General features: G+C 36.5%; 2 long non-coding RNA genes across 2 annotated transcripts; both read right to left on the bottom strand.

Annotated features, from left to right (window-relative positions):
• Positions 1–2,600: 2,600 nt before the first annotated feature.
• LOC121630965 lies at positions 2,601–3,961 on the bottom strand. The gene is made up of 3 exons (XR_006008645.1): positions 3,848–3,961; positions 3,483–3,748; positions 2,601–2,998 (listed from the first exon to the last, which is right to left on the bottom strand). It is a non-coding gene; the product is annotated as an uncharacterized LOC121630965 (long non-coding RNA).
• Positions 3,962–5,261: 1,300 nt separating this feature from the next.
• On the bottom strand, positions 5,262–6,678 carry LOC121630967. Its single transcript, XR_006008646.1, has 3 exons — positions 6,458–6,678; positions 5,661–6,329; positions 5,262–5,551 (listed from the first exon to the last, which is right to left on the bottom strand). It is a non-coding gene; the product is annotated as an uncharacterized LOC121630967 (long non-coding RNA).
• Positions 6,679–7,714: the final 1,036 nt, after the last annotated feature.

The following is a 7,714-nucleotide window of genomic DNA, read 5'->3' as shown; positions in this document are numbered from 1 at the left end:
AGCCTTTTTACAGGCTGCTAATAATATTTTTAATCAACATTATTTCCCATACAACTATAGGACATCACCAGACATGTTTTAGAAATTGCATAGCCTATTGTCTTGACATTTACTGAATGTACATCGTCCCAAAATGACACAAGTTTAGGGCATAACCAGAAAACATGAGCATGATTTACATTAACATCACCACTTTCTCTACAGCAGGGTTGGACTTTGAATACATATTCAGCTGTGATTTTAGAAGTTATGAAAAATCGAATTTTTATTTTTCCAGCAATGTTCCCTCCAGATTCTTGAGTAGTGGTTGAATGCCGTGTTCTCCAAATATTCATCCACTCCTCTTCTGAAACATTAATTCCTAGTTCTTTTTCCCATTTCTCTTTCACATTTATAGTATTATGGGTTCTCTTAGCTTTTAAATGTTTGTAAAGACAAGAAAAACTCTGTCCTTCTTAGAGTGATATATTCCAATAATCATTTTTACTAATTTATTATTAAGATCAATATTACTTTTTAGTTTTTTTTATTATAAAAGTCTCTTAATTGAATAAAGGGGAATTGTTCTTGGTTTGTCGGGTCAAACTCTATCTTCAGTACTTAAAAACTTTTAAAACATCCATCCTTAGTTAGTACACACCAAGCTGCTTTGTTAATCCACTGTTTAAATGTCAAATCCTGTGCACCTGGGATAATTTTTTTATTATAAGCAGGCCACTGAAGTAATGGTAGTTTCATTTCTAATTTGTATTTCCTTATCACCTTTAACCATATCCCCAAAGTAAAATGTGTTACTTTACTTACTTGGTTGAGTTTGTTTTTAATCATGTCTGTCTCAGTAATAATACTTGAGATTTCTCTTCATGTATAAATTGTTCAATATTTTTCCATTTTGAAACATAATTTACGTTGCACCAATTTAATACAGGAGTTAGTTGAGAGGCATGGTAGTACTCTTTAAAGCTAGGTAGTGCCATTCCTCCCTTTTCTTTTTCAGTTTGTAGTTTGTCTAATTTTATTCTTGGTTTTTTACCATTCCATATAAACCTTGAAATAAGTCTGTCCCATGTTTGGAATTGCTTTTCTGGTATTTCCACAGGGAGTGCTTGAAAATAATAAAGAAGACGAGGCAGGACGTTCATCTTTACAGTCTCAATTCTAGAACTCAGGTCAAGGCTTAGGATCCCCCATCTTCCAATATCGCTTCTTATTTCCTGATCCACCTTGACAATATTTACATCATATAATTTATCAAGTGTTTTGGTTATTGTGATTCCTAGATAGTACATATTATTAGAGTTCCAATTCAAGTTGTATGTTCTGCTCATAGTTTCCAATGGGGAATAATTTATTGTTAATATTTACGCTTTAGCCAAATTTAATTTGTACCCCAAGAAAACCTGTACACCTCCAGTTTGTGAATTAAAGTAGGCAAAGACGTTTCTGGATCTGTTAAATAATATATTATGTTGTCTGCAAAATGTCCTACCACATGAGAATCATTCCCAATCTGTATAGGCTTGATTTTTTTCCTTTGTCGAATAAACTGTGCTAATGGTTCTATGTAAATTGCGAATAGTATTGGAGATAAACTACATCCTGGACGAGTTGAACGTTCGAGTCGTACGGTTTCAGTTAAATTACCACTGACTTTGATTCAAGCCTCAGGTGACTGGTGAAGTGTCCTGATGCCCTGCACTGCTTTAGCATTGAATCCAAATTTGTTTAAAACTTTGTACAAAAAATTTGAGGTTATTACCTGAAACCTTCAGGTTGTTAATACACAACACAAAGAGAAGAGATAATAATTTTCTGCTCTTCAAAAGTTTGGAAATAATCAGATTAGGATAAGATGGAAATAATATGTCAACATTCCCCTAAATGCACAAGTAATTAACACTGAATAGCAACTTCTTTCTGAGTCGGTCCTCTAACAGCAATGATGAACAGACGCGATCCTTAGGTAGGTGGCGTCATAGAGGATCCTCCTCTTCACATAAAGATCTGATGCTGCCATCTAGTGACAGAAGATAACTCAGATGAAAGGGTCTCAGAGCTGTAAAACACACATGGGAAATACTGATGGGGTTTTTGTATTAAGGAGCAGACACATGCAGCACTGTGTAATCTAGCAGCACAGAAGTAAACTGCACTGCTGCTCAGATCGAGTCCTTCAATCGTTAATGTGCAGGTGTCGCCTTTATTTGCAGCTCCTTTGATGTTCACATTTACCCCTTTCTCTATGCTTTCAGAGCCTAGATAACAGTATCCAAGGAGCTGTAGGTCTGTTTTTGTTTGCTTGTACCAGAGAATTTGGTTGTAGCTATCATCATTATGGGAACAATTAATCTTGGCATTTCCTTCAAGTGTTTTATACATTTCTGCTGGTTCCTGTCGGACTTTGTCACTGAGAGAAGAACCTGTTGAAAAACAATCAAAGATAATCATCATAAGTAATTTCAGAAAGTGCAATAACAGATTATTTTTAAAGACAGAAAATCAGCTGAGAATTCAGCAGAAATGTATAAATTACTTTTAAGGTTATTACCTGAAACCAGAATGTTGGTGAAAGCAATGCAAAGAAAAAATATCATTTTCTGTTCTTTAAATCTTTGGTTGCATTAAATAATTCAAGGCCAGATTGTTTGGGCTGATAAAGTTTAATATTTCCCTTCATGCATCAGCAGTTATACTTCATATTTCCAGCTTCTTTCTGAGCGTCAGTCCTCAAACAGCATTGGTGAAGACATTTAATCCTTAGGTAAGTGGTGTCATAGAGGATCCTCCTCTTAACATAAAGGTCTGATGCTGACATCTAATGACAGAAGAAAACAGAACAAGACAGAAGAAGAAAACAACTGTCAACAACTGAAAACTGTCTGTACCAGTACATCTGTAATAGAGACCACCCTTGGTAGGTTTGCAGTCCATCGTTGCATTTTCACACTGAAATTTCCACAGTACAGAGGACTGGGTGACTTCCTCCCATCCATCAGACCTGTGTATAACAGGAAAAGTTACTGCACACTTGTTGAAATTTACTGAACATTGTAGCTTCAGGTTTCATTGTTTATTTCTTAGAATCAATAACCATCAGCTGAGATTATTCAACATAGAACATGAAACAATTCACTTCCACATGAAGTAGAAATCAAAGCATAATGGTCCCCCTACAGGTTTGTTATGTTAAAGCTAAAAATGGAGAATATGTCTGAATCAGCAGAAAATATTTGTAGAAATAAAAAAATGTTAAGCAAAAACATGTGTAAAATTTATATTTTATGATGCAGTTTGTAAGTTTGGTGGATTTATGTTCTGCTCTGCCAAGAATTAAATATAAAGTCTAGGACTAACAGTCACTAACACAGTCAGAGGCAGGTGTTCAGATCTTTATCCACTTGCAGAGTTTTTGTATTGACTTCAGGAAAGTCTGCTTCACTGTGCTGACTGGCAGCGCAGAAATACGCCGCGCTGTCACCTACTGAAACTGTAGAAATATTTAGAGTTGAATGTGATCTGCCATCTCCATCAAAGCTGATCTTGTCTTTCACATTCTCCTCTATATTAGGGAACTGCATATTCAGATATCCAAGGTACTTAAGAGCTCCGTGTTTGTCTTGTTTGTACCAAAAGATGTTCTGAAAACTAGATATACTGTGTGAACATTGGATCTCATTGAGAACAGATTCATCAGGTTTCTTGATGATGAAAGGAGGTGTTTGGAGGACATTGTAGTTGTTAGAGTCACCTGTGGGGAAATAAAAGAAAGCACGTGTGATGTTGGTTTTCTTTTTCAATGCATAAAATTACTAATTGTGTTGTGTCTTTTTTTTCTTCATGTACTCACCATTATTCACCGGCAGGTGAAAGAGATATAATATGAAAACCAGGAACATCCTGTTTAACATATTTGGAGGAGTTTTCTTTTTTCTGTCCTCTGGTGTTAAATCAGTCTGAGGAGATGAGAGATGTACCGTCTTAGCTTTCACATTATAAGTTGGGGAGAGTTTTTAGGGGCGTGAACAATGTTTGTTTCCTCTAGATTTGCTTCTATTTGTCTCCCCCTGTGGCTGCGACAGACTGGTGACCTGTTCAGGGTGTACCCTGCCTCTCACCTGTTAAAATGCTGGGATAGGCTCCAGCTCACCCGCGACCCGAAATGGAATAAGCGGTCAAGATAATGGATGGATGGATGGATGGATGTCTCCCCCTGTGGATGAGAAAATTCTGTTTTTCATGAAATTTTTAGTTTCTTTTTGGGATATATATTTCTTGTGCCTTGTTGAGGTATTTTAGTATTATTATATACATTTAGAAAGAGATTAGGGGGCTTAACCTTTTCCAAAAATGTCCTATGAGGGAATATTGAAATATGATGTTAACAATCAGTAAATACCCAGACCTGTTAATTCCTTTTCAATGCTGTATTTGGTATAATTTTTTTTTTTTTGTCTTCAATTTTTTATACAGTTCATCTTACAAAATCCTCAAGCTCTGACATATTGAAATCATCAAAGGGGACTACTGGTGGGCATCCATTTTCAAGAAGATGTTTCTGGGCTCAGGGTTCTAATAGGATCACTCAATGACGTTCTCAGAGCAGTCCTAAAGCCTCTCCATTTCTATTTTGGGCTATATATAGTCATTGTTCAGCTTTGTATCACCCCTTACCAGTGTCCTGCTGCTGAAAATAACCCCGTAGCATGATGCTGCCACCACCATGTTTCACAGTTGAGAGATGGTACTGGGCTGACCCTCCCTCTCTTACAGGCGTATGGTTTTCCACCATTGAATGAATGACAGGTCTGTGTGGTGCTTGAATTCAGAATTTATATTTAAAATGTTTTTGTTTATCTAGGATAAGTAAGATTTTGCCATGAGGTGTATTATCAGCTGCATGTCTTTCCAAATAATGTCCAGTTAGCTGAATTTACCACTCATGGACTCTGATTAAGGTGGTGAAATATTTTTAAGATGATGTAAGCTCAGTTAACAACCATTCCCTTGGCCCTACTTATCTGTTTTACATTATAAATTGCTAGGAACTATTTATGAGGAAAGGTTAAAGTAATTCCTCTGCAATAAGAAGCTCCCATTCCATTTCCTGATTGTTATCACAACAAAGACTAACATTGGCTTTTGTGCAGGTGAAAAGGTTGTGAGCTGTAACACAAAGATAAGACAAATGTGTGTGTGTGTGTGTGTGTGAGACAGGGAGGTTTTTGTATTGAGGAGCTGTGATATGTTGCACTGTGTAAACTAGCAGCACAGAAGTAAACTGCACTGCTGCTCAGATTGAGTCCTTCAATCGTTAATGAGCAGGTGTCGCCTTTTTTTGCAGCTCCTTCGATCTTCACATTTACCCCTTTCTCTGAAACTCCACCGCCTGCATACAAGTATCCAAGGAGCTGCAGGTCTCTGTTTGTTTGCTTGTACTAGGAAATTCGGTTGTAGCTATCAATATGATGTGAGCAGGTAATTGTGGCATCTTCTTGAACTGTTTTCCACATTTCTGCTGGTTCCTGTTGGATTTTGTCACTGTATGAAGCACCTGTTGAAAGAAAAGTATCATTATCTGTTATTTTAGAAAGATAAATAACAGTTGTTTCTTTTTCATTTTAAAAATTGAAAAGCTGTTTAAACTATTTTAAGATTATTACCTGAAACCATCAGGATGTTAAAAGCAATGCAAAGAAAAAAGATGATCATTTTCTGCTCTCTAAAAGTTTTAATGTATTAAAAATAATCAGAAAAGATAGAATAGAATCAGTATAATTCAATATTTTCACTTATTGCACAAGGAGTTTAATCATTTCCAACTTCTTTCTGAGTCGGTCCTCAATCAGCAATGATGAACAGACGTGATCCTTAGATGGGTAGTGTCATAGAGGATCCTCCTCTTTACATAAAGGTGAGGTGCTGCCATCTAATGACAGAAGATAAGTCAGATGAAAGGTTCTCTGAGCTGTAAAACACACATGGGAAATACTGATGAGGTTTTTGTATTGAGGAGCAGAGACATGCAGCACTGTGTAATCTAGCAGCACAGAAGTAAACTGCACTGCTGCTCAGATCGAGTCCTTCAATCGTTAATGTGCAGGTGTCGCCTTTATTTGCAGCTCCTTTGATGTTCACATTTACCCCTTTCTCTATGCTTTCAGAGCCTACATAACAGTATCCAAGGAGCTGTAGGTCTGTTTTTGTTTGCTTGTACCAGAGAATTTGGTCATAGCTATCATCATTATGGGAACAATTAATCTTGGCATTTCTTTCAAGTGTTTTATACATTTCTGCTGGTTTCTGTCGGATTTTGTCACTGAGAGAAGAACCTGTTGAAAAACAATAAAAGATAATTATCATAAGTAATTTCAGAAAGTGCAATAATAGATTATTTTTAAAGACAGAAAATCAGCTGAGAATTCAGCAAAAATGTATAAATTACTTTTAAGGTTATTACCTGAAACCAGAATGTTGGTGAAAGCAATGCAAAGAAAAAAGATCATTTTCTGTTCTTTAAATCTTTGGTTGCATTAAATAATTCAAGGCCAGATTGTTTGGACTGATAAAGTTAAATATTTCCCTTCATGCATCAGCAGTTATACTTCATATTTCCAGCTTCTTTCTGAGCGTCAGTCCTCAAACAGCATTGGTGAAGACATTTAATCCTTAGGTAGGTGGTGTCATAGAGGATCCTCCTCTTAACATAAAGGTCTGATGCTGACATCTAATGACAGAAGAAAATAGAACAAGACAGAAGAAGAAAACAACTGTCAACAACTGAAAACTGTCTGTACCAGTACATCTGTAATAGAGACCACCCTTGGTAGGTTTGCAGTCCATCGTTGCATTTTCACACTGAAATTTCCACAGTACAGAGGACTGGGTGACTTCCTCCCATCCATCAGACCTGTGTATAACAGGAAAAGTTACGGCACACTTGTTGAAATTTACTGAACATTGTAGCTTCAGGTTTCATTGTTTATTTCTTAGAATCAATAACCATCAGCTGAGATTATTCAACATAGAACATGAAACAATTCACTTCCACATGAAGTAGAAATCAAAGCATAATGGTCCCCCTACAGGTTTGTTATGTTAAAGCTAAAAATGGAGAATATGCCTGAATCAGCAGAAAATATTTGTAGAAATAAAAAAATGTTAAGCAAAACATGTGTAAAATTTATATTTTATGATGCAGTTTGTAAGTTTGGTGGATTTATGTTCTGCTTTGCCAAGAATTAAATATAAAGTCTAGGACTAACAGTCACTAACACAGTCAGAGGCAGGTGTTCAGATCTTTATCCGCTTGCAGAGTTTTTGTATTGACTTCAGGAAAGTCTGCTGCACTGTGCTGACTGGCAGCGCAGAAATACGCCGCGCTGTCACCTACTGAAACTGTAGAAATATTTAGGGTTGAATGTGATCTGCCATCTCCATCAAAGCTGATCTTGTCTTTCACATTCTCCTCTATATTAGGGAACTGCAAATTCATATATCCAAGGTACTTAAGAGCTCCGTGTTTGTCTTGTTTGTACCAAAGGATGTACTGAAAACTAGATATACTGTGTGAACATTGGATCTCATTGAGAACAGATTCATCAGGTTTCTTGATGATGAAAGGAGGTGTTTGGAGGACATTGTAGTTGTTAGAGTCACCTGTGGGGAAATAAAAGAAAGCACGTGTGATGTTGGTTTTCTTTTTCATTGCATAAAA

Source organism: Melanotaenia boesemani, chromosome 20, assembly GCF_017639745.1.
Source record: "Melanotaenia boesemani isolate fMelBoe1 chromosome 20, fMelBoe1.pri, whole genome shotgun sequence".
NCBI lineage: Eukaryota > Metazoa > Chordata > Actinopteri > Atheriniformes > Melanotaeniidae > Melanotaenia > Melanotaenia boesemani.
The sequence above is the reverse complement of the archived record's forward strand: the minus strand, read 5'-3'. Positions and strand labels throughout refer to the sequence as shown.